Source organism: Haliotis cracherodii, unplaced genomic scaffold (assembly GCF_022045235.1).
Source record: "Haliotis cracherodii isolate W230 unplaced genomic scaffold, xgHalCrac1.p SCAF_5, whole genome shotgun sequence".
Taxonomy (NCBI): Eukaryota; Metazoa; Mollusca; class Gastropoda; order Lepetellida; family Haliotidae; genus Haliotis; species Haliotis cracherodii.
In genome coordinates this window covers 51,473,243-51,490,384 of record NW_027266308.1, presented here as the reverse complement: position 1 = coordinate 51,490,384, position 17,142 = coordinate 51,473,243, and the positions used below count along the sequence as shown (strand labels likewise).

Below are 17,142 nucleotides of genomic sequence, written 5' to 3'. Positions count from 1 at the left end.
TGTACACGTGTCTCATGTCTCACACGCCAAGAACACGTGTATCATGCATCACTCACCATGTACACGTGTCTCATGTCTCACTCGCCGTGTACACGTGTCTCATGTCTCACTCGCCATGTATACGTGTCTCATGCATCATCACCATGTACACGTGTCTCATGTCTCACTCACCATGTACACGTGTCTCATTCACCATGTACACGTGTCTTATACATCACTCACCATGTACACGTGTCTCATGCATCACTCACCACGTAAATGTGTCTCATGTCTCACTCACCATGTACATGCATCGTATGTCTCAATCACCATGAGTTGCGTCCCTTAGTCGTGTCAGGATCCGTTGATTATGGTACCGATTAAGGCCTTTGTCATTTAAGCATTCATTCCCCCCTCGTTTAATCAGATTTGGCTTTCCTCCCATATTATTAAAACACCGTCATACAAGTGAAAACTCACTTATCATGTTCATACGTCATATATCACGTACAATGTACATGGATATAATGAATCAGTCTTCAAGGAGATGAAGACACCCCACGTACTGTCCAACAGGTAGACTGCAGTTAGTCCCGGGAATAAAGTTATCGTGTTTAAAAAATGATTAAAAAATTTAAAAAAGGGAGCCCGAAACAACCCACTCACTCACTCACTCACTCACTCACTCACTCATTCACTCACTCACTAGCCCACCCACCCACTCACTCACTCACTCACTCACCCACCCACCCACCCACCCAACCACCCACCCACTCACTCACTCACTCACTCACTAACTCACTCACTTTATTTCGAGAATTGTATTTCGTATCTTCAATTAACAATAGGAGACGCTGTGATAGCCAGAGTGTGCTCGATCGGCTTGCATACGTCCCGGGTTCGATTCCCTACACTGTTTACGTGGTATCCGTACCATGATACGCCAGCCTTCAATTAACGACAGATACTGTACTACCAACTTTGATAGTATATGTAACGTTGATGCAACATATTTTGCATAGACCTACTGGCTCTTAACTCAACGCTCCGCCCGAGTGCTTGGCAGTTATACACACGTTTGGATGAGGGATTCTCAATCATTAACCTGCAGGTGCAGATACACATTTGCGTTAAGATGATACACCTGTCAGACAGTGACTTCCGTAACGCGCGAGACTTCAACGAGAGTAGCATGCACCTGCTGACCGTGGAGTTTGCACACACAGACTATCAGTGTATAGTATCTGTTCATTCACAGTGAATGAGTGAGTGAGTATGGTTTTACGCCGCTTTTAGCAATATTCCAGCAATATCACGGCGGGGGACACCAGAAATGGGCTTCACACATTGTACCCATGTCGGGAATCGAACCCGGGTCTTCGGCGTGACGAGCGAACGCTTTAACCACTAGGCTACCCGACCGCCCCCTGGTCATTCACATGCGTGGTAGCCTGTCACTCTGTATGATAATATCGGATAAATAAAGTGAATGTGACTGTACTGAACGTCTTAGAATAGTCTTGAGAGACATAGAGATTTACTCTCATTAAGTAAGGGGGTTGGTTCATAGCGTTAACGGCGCGTTGGTCACATATCTTTATTTGCCTGATCCTGGCATGTCGTGCTAAGTCAAGAGAGGAATGAGTGTGTGTTGTTTTAAGGAACCGAGTCCAGTCCAGTCAAACCAGTGATCGATAGCAATGTTTCACGCAATTACGTTAAGATATGTACCAGATCATCCAAGTCACGCATTGTAACAACTCGATCCCCATTTTAGCCTGCTCGTTACACAAACGTGTCGTATACAGTGCACTGACACCGAGCATACCAGTCCTTGTTTTTATCACCTTCCGAGCGCCAGGCAAGGTAACAAAAAGTACCATCTTTTAACGTCTTTTGGCATTTCGCGACCGGGGATGGATTCCCTGACCTTCCACTGTCAGGGCAGATGTTCTATCCACTTAACCACGGAGGCGGTCTTCAAGAAATTATTTTTTAACTTCACCAATGTAGGGAAAACGAACCTTAGCCTAGATTGTGACAAGAAAATAGGTCAACCATTAACTGTCTCTGCAGTTGTTGAATGGGTTTGAATCCCAGATTCGCACTGGTTGGGGTACTTCGTTTGTCAGCACCATGGCCGAGCTCGTGGGTTTCACCAAAGTGGTAAACGTCTGAGACCATTAGCCTTTCCTCGCACATCTGCTTTACACGCCTTGATATAACTGAAATACTGTTCAAAAATAGCTGACAAAAGTCCACAATTGGACATTGAAACCTTCCAGGTCGTGTCTGATACATTTAACATTCATGTCAGCTGTATTGTATTCACACTTTAAGGACAATTTGGACTGGTGGAGTCACCCGTGAAGATCCGGGGTAAAATAGGTCTTCAGCGAACCAGCGACTATGCTTGTCGTAAGAGGCGACTAACGGGACCAGGTGGTCAGGCTCGCTGACTTGGTTGATGCATGTCAGCGATCCCAGTTGCGTTGATCGATGCTCATGATATCAATCAATCACAACCAGAGGGGGTCCAGCAGATCATAAAACCAATCACATCCCTCCTTACCCACACCATAAATGTGTTGCTACCATTTGCCCCTGTGTCCCAGAAACTGTTCTATTCAAAAGAAGAACACCCGATTCTTTCATAGTAATAGAGTTGCAAAACAGATTAACCAAAGTAATACGAAAGAACCGGGTGTTCCTTAACTTCTCGAGTAATATGTAGACAGCTGCTGAAGACAAACGGTAGAGAAGTATTGTGTTATAAGTTCAGTTGTTGAAATGAAAAGATTCAATTGTTTATGTCTATTTTCAGAGAGTGGCTTACACTGCAGGATGCCGTTGTACAAAGCGATCATGGCGCTAAGGTGATCGTAACTCCCATACCTTAACATAGACTTACGACAGTCGTAGCGCTGAGGTTGTTTTGTAGAACGGCGCCCAGAGAGATCCCAAAGCACAGAGGGCGTTCGGATATACCCCAGTGGTCAAAATGTTTCCGATCGTCACAAGTAACAAACGGGTTCGATTTCCACAGGTGAGAAGCCCGTGAGTCCTCCGCCGTGTTATGTTTGTAACATTGGGGCGTAAAACCCTACTCACTTGCTGACGGACGCGTGGGACATTACAGGTCGGACTACCTGTGGCCCAAACGTCCGTGCCCCTTGATTACCAGGCTGTGTTTCTAGAATGACCTCGTGTGTGACCTCTCGTCACAGAACCATCACCATATGGGTTTTACCAAAGAGGTAAAGGTCGATGACCTGCGTCCCTTTGGACTTTCGTGTTCAATACTTACATGTATGTAGAAAGTTGGTGTTAAACCATAATCATTCACTTACTTTAGACTCTTCTCTGTCATAAATTTATCAAGTTGATGGCCGCAGTGTGCGTCACTTACGACACGTCTAATCCGTGCTCATGAATGCCATATCTACGACTTGCGTCGCTTTTGGCATTCTCCACAGATCGTTGTACAGAGTTACGTCCCTTAACCCAGCCAGAATCGTGTCGTGGTTCGAATCCCTCATTATGATCCTTGGGATGTCACTATCATACCCATACTGGTTCGTTTCACCAATGTGATAAATATCTTCGTGTCACTTCCGGACTTGTTCAAGCAGCCACACATATGTGGATGCACGTCGTATATAAGTGCACTAATCTTAAAGCAATGGTTGGCCTGGTCCGCACTCGATTCTCCCAATGTGGTCGTGATATAACTGATATTTAGGGAGAAGGCGGTAATAAGTGTTGCACTTGTGCCCAAACCCGTAAACTTTTTGGACAATAAAATATCTGTTTAATAATAACTGGAATATTACATGAACCCATTCAACCCCCCACCCCACCCCCACTCGTGCAGCTTAATAATAGTATAAGCTAATACAATGAGAACACTATATACAATCTTCCACATAATCAGGAAATTTATTCCATTCCCTGAAGACAAGAAACATAAACAACATTTGAGACAGTATATATATTCAAATCGACATAAATACCATATTACATCATTAAGATTAATATATACAAATGTACACCATCCTGATCCCATGGTCCAAGGAGAGATTGCACAACAGCGATATAGTATATCACAGTCTCACATAGCGTTCAGCACCTCATGACGTCACGCAAACCGCAAACCACGTTACAAAAAAACGTGACATTTGGCGCCAATTCCTTAATCCCATACAACATGCACTGTCATTGAGAGTTAATAATTTAAGCATTTCGGGTCAACAGATCAACAAGTATGTCATTTTCGGTTTGAATAATGATATCTAGGCCTGTTGAAAAAGTTGAGCACCTGTTCTTGAAAACTGGAACAGGTTAGCAGTCTGTAAAATTTTGCTCAAACACATTGTCTGAAGAGATTATCAGTGCTTGTAAAATGCATATTATGGCTTTGAATCTAAATGCAATGCTACCAACACGGTATGTAAGCCCTGGGATCTCAAAGCCTGTCATCTTACGTGGATACTCTCAAGTCAAGACCTCTGCCACCGGAGGACAGCACTAATATGTCTCTGGTTGGTCCATGGATATCATGGACATTCGTATTCTTTTCAGTTTCCTTTACCTGCCTCCGTGCAAAGCTACCGTCCCCGAGCAGACGACAATAGCCCGCTCTTCTTGCTGCCCCACAGTGTCTTAGACCTGTATTGTGAAAGTCGAGTGTGGTTATTGAAGAAGCTTCTCAAATGTACTCATATATCGGGGAGATCCAATCCGTACTTGACTCCCCCTTCTGTGGCACTTGAGAGTCGGGCTTCGCGACCCTGATACAGAACAGTTTGGCGCCAAAAACGCTGCAGACGATTCAACGTTCACTCGGTAATCCTATGAAGCGACGACACTGAGATAGCGCTAACCCGCATTGTACTACACTAGGGGATTTCTCGGCTCAATGTTTTCAGGTAGCGCCAATGTTTCTCCAAAGTATCTTAGTAGCACTATAGCTCGTCTGTGCACTCACACGAGTAGCCGTGCACAGGAGCAGAGTGTTTCGTCTGTGTTACAGACGTTACTTTTCTGTTGCCCTGAGATTCACAAACGTTGGGTATTCATACCCCACCGTCACACAGTCTCATCAAAGTCCTTTCTGGTTTATCTTCAGGGAAAACTGACATCCTGGGCCATACAGCGACACTTCTTGATCCCCTGGATTCTTTTCCTCTTGAAGCGCATGCCCTTCTTTCCAGGGCAGCGGAGGGTTACAAGAATTGTCCGAAAGTGACGCGGTTTGCAAAAACCACATGACATAAATGCTGCCGGTCCTTGATCTTTCTTGTCGGATTTTGGAACAAAGAAAGAATTGCACTGGCCATAGCAGAAATTGTTTAACACAGTCGTTCTCAAACAACCCTTTTCCCGTATTACCTGCTTTAGAGGCTGCGTTTTACACCATTCCTTTCTCAAATATGTCTTTTTCGTCACCACAACTGCCTTTCTGCTTCCTTTTATTGCGCTTTTGTGTCTATCAGGAACTAGTTTGGTCATGAAAGGGCCTCGGGATGGTATGGTTGTGAATGTCTCTGTCGCGTTAAGTGGGAACCGATCTCTGTGGCGTCTTTTGTGGGTTCGTCTACAGTCGACTTGCGTTAAAACGAGGCAGCCAACCGCAAGCACGGCCAACACGTGTACCACCGGAACTCGCATTCTGAAACATAAAACCCCAATGACTATTTCGTTTAAATAAAATCTTGAGCGAAAATTTTGACAATTCTCGATCTAATTCTACGACTTACAGCATTTATGCATTAACTCAACATGTGGTTCCTGACAGGAAGAAAAAAATCACTTCCGGAAAGTGTGCTTATTAAACACGTCTTTAGCAAACAATTTCACCTGTGAATGGACCCGTTATCGTTTTACCTGAAGATTCCCGTATAGTGGCTAGTGTTCTAGCAGGCCCATCTCAGCATGGGATCTGTGCGAGTGTTCATTATATAGGATTTCCAGTGCGCTGAAACAACAGGTGTGCCGGAGGTAGTCACCCAGTCGGACTGACGAACCGCACTGGCGGTCATTCATTGAATCTATACTTTAGGTAAGACGGACCGCATATCATCGGAGGTATACAAATGTACTCCGTGAAGCTGTTAAGTAAGTCATAAATCTACCGGGACGAAGGGATAGGGAGCTGAAGTGAGTAACCAAATAGATTTCAGTGGGTCTTTTTGGCGCCAAGAGTTGGGTTTGGGAACGAGGGCGGCTGGCGATCGGCCAGCGTTGAGATAGTCGTGGGGAGGGGAGATTTCACACACGGGGGGATGGACACGGCCGAGTGAAAAGTAGACACTGCTTTTATCATCTTCAGCGCGAGGCTTTCAATGATTGTTTGTGCGTGATTAGACGCGGCATTGATGACTGGATAACTGTGAGTGGCGTGCGCCTCGCCAGACTTTTCACTGCTAGGCGTCGCTTTGCTGACAGCTTTAACACCCTAGTCTACTAATTTGCCGAACTGCGATAACCGAATAGGCTAACTAATAGCATTGCCTATATACCTGTCTCTCTAATCCTTACCATGTGCCCGTGACTATGACCTAGCCATTATGCCCCTCAATTAGCCTCGCCTGTACCCGTCTCGGACACCCGTGTCCAAACCTTTCGTCTCTGTATGGCATTCCTAGAACGTTCGCTTCAATATTTGAGAAATGATTGTGAAAAGGACGCGTAAGTGTCTCACTTTTGCCTAATTATGTTGTAACGTGTTTCAGTCTCAATATTTGAGAAATGATTGTGAAAAGGACGCGTAAGTGTCTCACTTTTGCCTAATTATGTTGTAACGTGTTTCAGTCTCAATATTTGAGAAATGATTGTGAAAAGGACGCGTAAGTGTCTCACTTTTGCCTAATTATGTTGTAACGTGTTTCAGTCTCAATATTTGAGAAATGATTGTGAAAAGGACGCGTAAGTGTCTCACTTTTGCCTAATAATGTTGTAACGTGTTTCAGTCTCAATATTTGAGAAATGATTGTGAAAAGGACGCGTAAGTGTCTCACTTTTGCCTAATTATGTTGTAACGTGTTTCAGTCTCAATATTTGAGAAATGATTGTGAAAAGGACGCGTAAGTGTCTCACTTTTGCCTAATTATGTTGTAACGTGTTTCAGTCTCAATATTTGAGAAATGATTGTGAAAAGGACGCGTAAGTGTCTCACTTTTGCCTAATTATGTCGTAACGTGTTTAACGATAACCCGTCTCCTTGTAAACCTGTGTATAAACCCGGCTAATGTCCGGTAATCCAACCTGCGTACACTTGTCTGTTACCGAGCTAATAACCCACCCGGAATACCCGTCCATCTATCGACATGTATCTATAGCCTTACTAGCTTCCTGCATATACACCCGTCTTCATATCTCTATGCATATACCCGCCTTATTGATAATGAAAATGTGTGTGTCTTTATGATCATGCATATGTACTCGTCTTTATAACATTGCATATATACCCGTCCTTATAGCCCTACGCATATACCCACCTTAATAATAATACAAATATCCGCGTCTTATGATCATGCATACGTACTCGTTGTTATAAAATTGCATATATACCCGCCTTTATAGCACTGCATATATACTCGTCTTTATTACCTGTTTTACACCAGTCTTTATAACTGCCTCTCCTACCTCGCGCATATAGTTGTCTTTATACTATGTCTAAAATCCTGTTTCCTTTAGGAACTATTTGCTCATAATAACAGTCACTGGTTTGACTAGTCCATTCACGATTACCTCCAGGCCGCACAATAGTTGTGCGGCGTAAAACAAAAAACAAAGCCTATACATGTAGACACATTCATAACCAACCATTATACTCATTTTTACAACCTACACGTATACCCGTCCTTGCAGCCTACACGTATACCCGCTTTACGTCCTACACGTATACCCGTCTTTACAACCTATACGTATACCGTCTTTACAACCTACACGTATACCCACCCTTGCAGCCTACACGTATACCCGCCCTTACAACCTACACGTATACCCGCTTTACGTCCTACACGTGTACCCTCCTTACAACCTACACGTATACCCGTCTTTACAACCTTCACGTATACCGTCTTGTCATCCTACACGTATACCGTCTTATGGCCCTACACGTATACCGTCTGTACAACACGTCAACAATACCAGCCTCTATATCACTACATGAATCCCGCCTGGAACAACTATAAACTCGTCCATCTTTGTGTATAACGATACAATGTAAGCGTGGGTGATCTCCCCGCGGTCCTGAACGTCGGGCGTCCCACCCAGACCCCCCAAGGGCTGTCTCTCACCCCCCGGACAGAGCGGTTTGTACGGACTACTTGAAACGTCCACAACTTGAAAACAAATGAGATGAGTGTCTATTCAGCAAGGCATCTGATCGTGAGGGTGTATAGACTTCCAGCATGAACGGATACTATCACCCGACATTTAATAATCCTATTAAGACTCCCACACGGCAGTTCAGTCAAACTTGCGCCAGGTTGCTTCTTGATAACGCCTTTACAAGTACTGATGTCACTGGGGGCACGGGTGGCCCAGTCGTCTAAGGCGCCGCGATTCGCTGTGCAGAGTTGCGTCCCTTTGGCACGCCAGAAACCTATGATTGTGGGTTCGAATCCCGGTTCGCCCGATTATGTTTCTAGGTTTGTCAGCACCATACCCGTGCTCATGGTTTTCACCGAAGTTGTAAACGTCTGAGACCTGCATTACTTCGGGCTTTCCTCCCACATTAAGCTGACACGCCTCGATATAACCTACTACTGTTAAAAGCGGCGTTAAACCCAACTCACTCACTCACTGATGTCACAGAAAACCACAAACACTGCCCTTTAACCCGCGGCTTATGTCAACAAAGTCCGTTTTTATTTTGTCCGTTATTAAAAACATATACAAATATCAATGTGATAGTAATGATATCTTGTCATTGGAAAATGTCACCAGTATTAATTTGACGGGGTGGTATTGTCACGTTCCCAAATCTACATTTCCAACATATTACGTAAAAGAATGTCAAAATCATGAAGCAGTGTGTGATTAATGTAAAGTTCAGGTAACCGGCTAACAAAGATATGTTTAACAGTCCCAAATTAGCTAAATGTCGTATTATTTTTACATCACCGTAATACCCCCTATACAAGGCATTTAAACGTATGGGTGATTTGTCTTTGGCGCTCATAAAAACCCCGGGGTTGATTCCTATTAACGCCCCAACGTAAAATTAAACCATAGACGTAAACTAGTAATATATCTCCGTTGCGCCGCCGCTGGACTATCAACACCACGCGCTGAATTCTTTTGATATATGAAATATGTTTATCTACTATAGGCATAGGCCCATTACCAAATAATTTACAAAGTTTCATTTAGTATGTGGTACCTCCAAACGCCCATTAAACGGTAGCAAACCACTTCTGTCACCGTTTTATGGCGCGTCCCATGAGAGCTAACCGCCGTACGAAGGTTTACACGCAGAGTTGTAAAAGGTTTTAATTGAGCATCAAGATAGTCCTAGTTGATAATTACGCCGGGAGCGGAAATAAACCTGAACTGTTCCTACAAACAGATAGTATACTGCTAGTAAATTTGTGAAGCTAGTAAAAACACGAATAAAGATGCTTTATTATCGAAATCGGCGAGACATGAGCATAAAACGACAAGCATGGTCTGATTTGCTATCACCGCAGTTTCAACGGGAAGACCGAACGCGCGCGATGAATGAAGTGATGGGAATGTGTGTGTGCAGCGAGCGTCTGCCTCCATACCGATGCCATGCTTTTTTTAGCGTTCTACCACATCATTTACAAACAGTATCACAGACTCCAATCGAAAAGCGATATTGTTTAATATTGACGTAAGTTTTTGTTGTTTTAACCCCAAACGTTAATCTATCCTGATTTCGTTTACCGACTTCTTATCTTAGCGAACGTGACACTGATTTCTTGTTTAAGATGAAGATTGAGCGAATCTTTTGCTTTTTTAACATTTAATTAAAATGCCGTGTAATTGGTATATTTGCAAGCCCGTACGCAAGGACATTCTAGGATATAGACACATATAGGTGATTTCTATATATAATCGTTATCATGCCCAACAAAGTAATGTGTTTATAACCATGTGTACGCGCGCTGCCAAAGTGGCGTTAAGTTTGAACGATTGCGTTTTATCATTCAATGTCTTCTCTAAACAGGCGAGTAGAATCTCGATGTTATTGAGTGCGTGAGTTGGGTTTGACGTCGATTGTGGACGTATTGTAAGCACTCTTCTGTTCTGTACACGGAAGTGTTTATAATACGTATGTATAGGTTTATACATAATGAGATTTAGCGCTATTATTTGTAAACATCTGCGTATAACACGCTTGTCTGAATGCATGTTATTCAAGACATATAACTAATTCCTGCTAATGTTGACATTTTGTTTCCCAGCTAATGTTATTTTGTATATTGACTAACATCATACAGCATAGAACATAACTTATTCTCCGCGGCGGGTAACCCTTTCCTCAACATTTCAATAAAACATTATCATCTAAGCCTTTGAATCAAAATGCTTCATGAATTGCAACGTTATTCGAAAAAAACATCTAACACATGTTTCTATTCGAGAGATTACTATGCCAAAAAAATCCATGTTAAAAATCCTTGTAATCTTAATTTGATCAATAAGCTAAAAACCCATTACGTTTAAGTTAATGTGCACTTTTACACCCGTTGCCTTCGTTTAGCTCCAAAAGTCAAACCAAATTTGATAAAACGTAATAAAAATCTTACCTGTTAAGTAATAATTCGATGTTATATCACATTGATGACAACAAGGGTCCGCTATCTTACAACCATTTCACACAATTCGTAATCCTCTCTGAAACTTTCTTTATAAAATCTCTCCCAAGTTGATCATGAACACCGAGCACTGCGAAGTCCCTCCTTCGTGTAGCGAACGTTGTTGCCGTCAGCTTGGCTCCAGGTGAGCAATCAGTCGACAGTCAGGCTTATACCTACTCGCAGTCACGCTCCTCGGAGGTCTGAATGAAACGGTCCGCCAATAACGCCCATATGTTTAGTCAGTGTGATCGCTGGCGTCTCACTCCCGTGTTTTATCAATGCGCGGTCTATTGCCTTGCAACCTGTTAACTCCACGTAGGGGCGGGGACAAGCTCCGCTCGCCCCGCGCTGACCATGAGTGATGTCATTTGAGACAGATTTTTGGTAATGTCAATTTCGTTGTCTTGCAAAAAGAGGTAGTTTATTCGTCTGTGTGGTGTTTTGGAGTTTTTACCCCGTGTTTACAATTCGTTTAGTTTCATGATTATGAGAAGCGCTGGCGATACGTTAAACAACTAGTTGATGAATGAACTTGAACGGAATAGACTCAGTGCTGGATTGTCGGTTGATTGTGTTAACGTCGCTTCGCGTCTGTGGGTTAGACTGCATGTTTGTTTCTATACTTGCAGCGTTAGCCAGCCTGCCATGTTGTATCATTCTCTTGTGTGGTATGCATCGAACTCGGGCACTGGAATATTTATATAATGAAAGGGCCCTTATTTTAATGTTTATGATGAATGCTATATTATAACTGTATATAAGCTTGACTTTCAAACACTTTCCATGAAAATATTATGAAAATTAATTCCGTTAAATAATGATCGAAACTATTCTTTCTCAAAAAGATCATTATGATTACATTATGCACGAACAGTCATACGGCGCATGCGCGTGAAGGTGCAGTTTTAGTCACCATTTCATATAATCGCTGAAACTTAACCTGTTCCGGTATGTTGTGGTATATCTTCAGCGGGCAGGGGTGGCGCAGGCGTATATAATAATAATAATAATAATAATAATAATAATAATAATAATAATAATAATAATAAGTGCATTTATAATGCGCCAGATTCCATTCACCGAGTGGATGCTCATAGCGCTACACTATTATTACTCCGGTCAATGGATCAGTGAGCACTCGATTTTCATTCTCAGCTCCCTGGGGAGTATACAACCCAAGCTGCCTGTGAGGCGCTAGGTTATAAAGCGCCTGCATCAGAGTGCAGTGTCGTTTTTAAGGCACGTCACCGACCTATGATCTTGGGTTCGAATCCCGGGTCCCCCTGATTATGTTTCGAGGTTTGTCAGCATCATACCCATGATAGACACAATTTATGGATAACAACTTCTTTAATAACTGTAAAGGCGTCGTTGTGCTTGACAATGGTATAAGGATCTATACCGAAGCGTCGCCTTAACAGTAATTAAAGAAGTTGTTATCCATAAATTGTGTCTACTTTGTCATCCGTAAACTTCTAAGTAATGCCTGTCAAACAAGGCATCATACCCGTGCTCGTGGGTTTCACCAAAGTGGTAAACATCAAAGACCTGCATCACTTCAGGCTTTCCTTCCACATTAAGCTGACACGCTGTGATATAACTGAAATATTATTCCAAGCGGCGTTAAACAAGCTTCCCTCACTCAATATTAACATATTCATGGATAAGCGGAATGGGATGGAGATGCGCTTTCCTCCTCTACTCAAACTGTAATACTGTTCAAGGCCACATCAACTCACTGTGATTTGCGACCTTCTAAGTCACTATGCTGTTTGTTTGTTCGTTTGTTGTTTAACGCCGCATTCAGAAATATTCCAGCTATATGACGGTGGTCTGTAAATAATCGAGTCTAGACCAGACAATCCAGTGATTGACATCATGATCATCGATCTACGCAACTGGGATACGATGACATGCATCAACCAAGTCAGCGAGCCTGACCACCTGATCCCGTTAGTCGCCTCTTACGACAAGCATGGGTTGTTCTAGACCAATACTAACCCGGAATCTTCACGGGACTATGTCACTTTGTCCGCGAAAGGGTCGGGGTAGCCTAGTGATTACAGCGTTCGCTCGTCATGCTGAAAGCCCGGGTTCGATTCCCCACATAGGTAAAATGTGTGTTAAAAATTACTTGTGTCCCCTACTGTGATCTTGTTTGAATATTTGCGGCGTAAAACCTTACTCACGCACACATCTCACAAGACATGGGAAGCGATAGGATATACATGTGATTCTATTGCTTGTTTATTGTTTCATCTTAACCACGGCAGCCTGTAAATAAATGACCTGGCAGCATGGTCAAGACATGTGACAGAGACTGACCACACGTTCCCCGTCCCCCATTTGAGGGGGAGTTCTGACCCCGGGGTGGTGACTATAGGGGACAATACTATACTGAACCGCAAAAGAAACGTCGCTTCAGGAAAACAATTCATGAAATTTTCCCATCCATTGAAATATCAATGCATCTTTGGGAGATATATCGTTTTTGACGTTAGTCTCTACCCAAATTTAATGTTAACGGCCAAAAGGTAACACAGATATCGATATAATGGGTTGCTATGTTTTGAAGCGCAGCTTAACAAACGACTGTGGTACAAAGTCCCGAATGCTTTCCATAAAAATCAGAATTCACTTGTGTTTCCTTGTGCCTTTTCTGATAAACGGCACCCCAAAACGTTGATCCAACATTCTTGTATCGATACTAGCGCCATGCCAAGACTTATTAAGAATCAGAGAAACCAGGCTTAATGACGACTGGATGGTGTTGGTGACTAGGGCCCACTTGCACAAAGCGATCTTAGCTAGCGCGAAGACTATTGTAAGTCAATGTTAAAGTATGGGAGCTACGATCATCTTAGCACTAAGACCGCTTCGAGCAAGTGGGCCCAGGTATCGTTGGACATAAAAAGCGTGGGAAGCCATTTCGTGCAGCCTGGCTATCATGCAGTCGTCATAAAGCCTGGTTGCTCTCATTTTTGTAAAATAACAGAAATTGAGTGACACAAATATTACATTGTTGCAAAGTGTTTTTCTCACAAACATTCATTGCTCATAGTTTTAATATAGATATAAAAAAAATCTGGTTTTGTAGCTGTAGTTAAGAAAATAATTAATGTCGTTACAAAATCCCAGTTTCTCTGTTTACATATCCCAGAGAATATAAAAAGGTTGAGAGAACTTTAAAACTCGTTGTTTCATATCCAAGAGTTTTAAAATATGGTTTTGAGATGACACTCTCTCGAGGGCTTTATATCACCCAATCAAGGTGAGCTCCTGGATCTCTGATACACGAGTTTATATACCACCGAGGTAGCCTAGTTGTTTAAACCTTCAGTCGTCACACCAAAAGCTGGGCTCGATTCTCTAAATTGGTAAAATGTGTGAAATCTGTTTCTGATAAGTGTATACAACCGTGACATTGCTGGAATATAGTTAATCACAATGTCATGTTTATGCTAATTGTGCCTTGTAGGCATATAGTTAATGCTTTGGTTGAAAGAAAAGTACTTTATTATTGATAATAAAAATATTGATTTGTATTTGTGTTTTCTTATAGCTGAAAGAGCCGTTGTCGTACATGCACTACATATGTATGTACCCCGGGTATGTACACTGACATGGAGCCGTTTATTGTAAATATAAAACGTCAACGAACAGTGAATACCCGGTCTCGATCATCTGCAAAAACAGATTCCATTGGGAGTACAAGGCCAAATAGTGGTGAACATTACATGAATGGATCATTGAAAATCAGTAATGACACCATGTGTTCACGAAAAGGGTAAGCATGTCCTGATAGCACCTAGCAGACACACCGTGATATAACTGAAATAAATTGACATACTAGTACTGTTGAAAGTGACAGTAAACCAAAAGGTCATCCAGGAAAGAGATCTACCAATAGAGGAGATTCGGGAATGGTGACAAGTAATAGGGGGGAGCAAGGAAAGAAGACAAGCAATAGGGGAGAGTCAGGAAAGAAGACAAGCAATAGGGGAGAGACAGGAAAGAAGACAAGCAATAGGGGAGAGACAGGAAAGAAGACAAGCAATAGGGGAGAGACAGGAAAGAAGTCAAGCAATAGGAGAGAGGAGAAGCAAGAGGGGAGAGACAGGAAAGAAGACAAGCAATAGGGGAGAGACAGGAAAGAAGACAAGCAATAGGGGAGAGACAGGAAAGAAGACAAGCAATAGGGGAGAGACAGGAAAGAAGACAAGCAATAGGGTAGAGTCAGGAAAGAAGTCAAGCAATAGGGGAGAGACAGGAGAGAAGACAAGCAATAGGAGAGAGGACAAGCAAGAGGGGAGAGTCAGGAAAGAAGAAAAGCAATAGGGTAGAGTCAGGAAAGAAGTCAAGCAATAGGAGAGAGGACAAGCAAGAGGGGAGAGACAGGAAAGAAGACAAGCAATAGGGTAGAGTCAGGAAAGAAGTCAAACAATAGGGGAGAGACAGGAAAGAAGACAAGCAATAAGAGAGAGGACAAGCAAGAGGGGAGAGACAGGAAAGAAGACAAGCAATAGGGGAGAGACAGGAAAGAAGTCAGGCAATAGGGGAGAATCAGGAAAGAAGTCAAGCAATAGGGGAGAGACAGGAAAGAAGACAAGCAATAGGGTAGAGTCAGGAAAGAAGTCAAGCAATAGGGGAGAGACAGGAAAGAAGACAAGCAATAGGAGAGAGGAGAAGCAAGAGGGGAGAGACAGGAAAGAAGACAAGCAATAGGGGAGAGACAGGAAAGAAGACAAGCAATAGGGGAGAGACAGGAAAGAAGACAAGCAATAGGAGAGAGGAGAAGCAATAGGGTAGAGTCAGGAAAGAAGTCAAGCAATAGGGGAGAGACAGGAAAGAAGACAAGCAATAGGAGAGAGGAGAAGCAAGAGGGGAGAGACAGGAAAGAAGACAAGCAATAGGGGAGAGACAGGAAAGAAGACAAGCAATAGGGGAGAGACAGGAAAGAAGACAAGCAATAGAAGAGAGACAGGAAAGAAGACAAGCAATAGGAGAGAGGAGAAGCAAGAGGGGAGAGACAGGAAAGAAGACAAGCAATAGGGGAGAGGCAGGAAAGAAGACAAGCAATAGGGGAGAGACAGGAAAGAAGACAAGCAATAGGGGAGAGACAGGAAAGAAGACAAGCAATAGGGGAGAGACAGGAAAGAAGACAAGCAATAGGGGAGAGACAGGAAAGAAGACAAGCAATAGGGGAGAGACAGGAAAGAAGACAATCAATAGAGGAGAGACAGGAAAGAAGACAAGCAATAGGAGAGAGGACAAGCAAGAGGGGGAGTCAGGAAAGAGGACGAGCTTTAGGGGAAAGTCAGGAAAGAGGACGAGCAGTAGAGAACATTCACAAATGAAGAAAACAATAGAGGACCTCTCGAAAGGGGTCAAACAATAGAGGACATTCGGGAATGAGGATAACTATTAGGGGACATTCAACGCTTCAAGAGGCAGTCATAGTTTCAAACGATCACTTACATGCCATTACGTATCATAAAATTCAAACTTCTCGACATCAAGTTTTCATTTTTTCAGATTTAATACATCAAGTAGTCATGTACGTCACCACAGACATCTTGAAATGTCTCGGCCCGCAACAGCGGCTCCAGTATGGTATTGGGGAGGATGGTTTACTTTGAGTTAGAATTGTTTTCAGGGTTTGCATAGCCATGTCACTTCAATGGCACCGGTTTCCTGCATGACCCGACAAGCCTGAAGTTCATCTCCTCTCCACATGAGCCTTGACAATCAGGATCAGTATTTCCCCTTTATCTCTTCCTGGGTAATAGCTTGTATTTCTCCCGTTTCTTCAGCCACTACTGCCTCCAGCCGATGAGTGAGGGTCGCCACGGCGAGACCCCTACTATCAGACCCTCAGCGTCGACTCGAGCGTTAAATATCTAATTAAGTGGACACACTGATGTTCTCTTAGATATATAGCGGAGATGTGTTGTATACATGGTGCAGTCGCGTCACAGCCGTCAGTGTTCTTGACATCCTTCCTCCCCTAATCCCAGATACGCTTACTGCGACGCAGATAGTGGAATCTGCCGTGTTTAAAAATATTTGGGGTAAATGGTAAATTTCAAGGTTCAGTGAGAACCCTCTAAAAAGCACTCAGGTACTTTAAGTTCAAATACATTGACAATGCTCTGAAACGGAGGACTGTGCGTCGTCATGGCAAATATAGGCTTCGTGCCAAGAGTGTCGAACTACGGATTATAGAGTTAGTGTGCAGAGTGTCGAACAACGGATTATATAGAGTGAGTGTCAAGAGTGTCGAACAACATATTATACAGTTAGTGTGCAGAGTGTCGAACAACGGATT

The 17,142-nt window shown here is 43.1% G+C and overlaps 1 pseudogene; it reads left to right on the top strand.

Moving 5' to 3' along the window:
• Positions 1-1,114: 1,114 nt before the first annotated feature.
• On the top strand, positions 1,115-16,171 carry LOC139443733 (octapeptide-repeat protein T2-like; annotated as a pseudogene).
• The last annotated feature ends 971 nt before the right edge of the window (positions 16,172-17,142 follow it).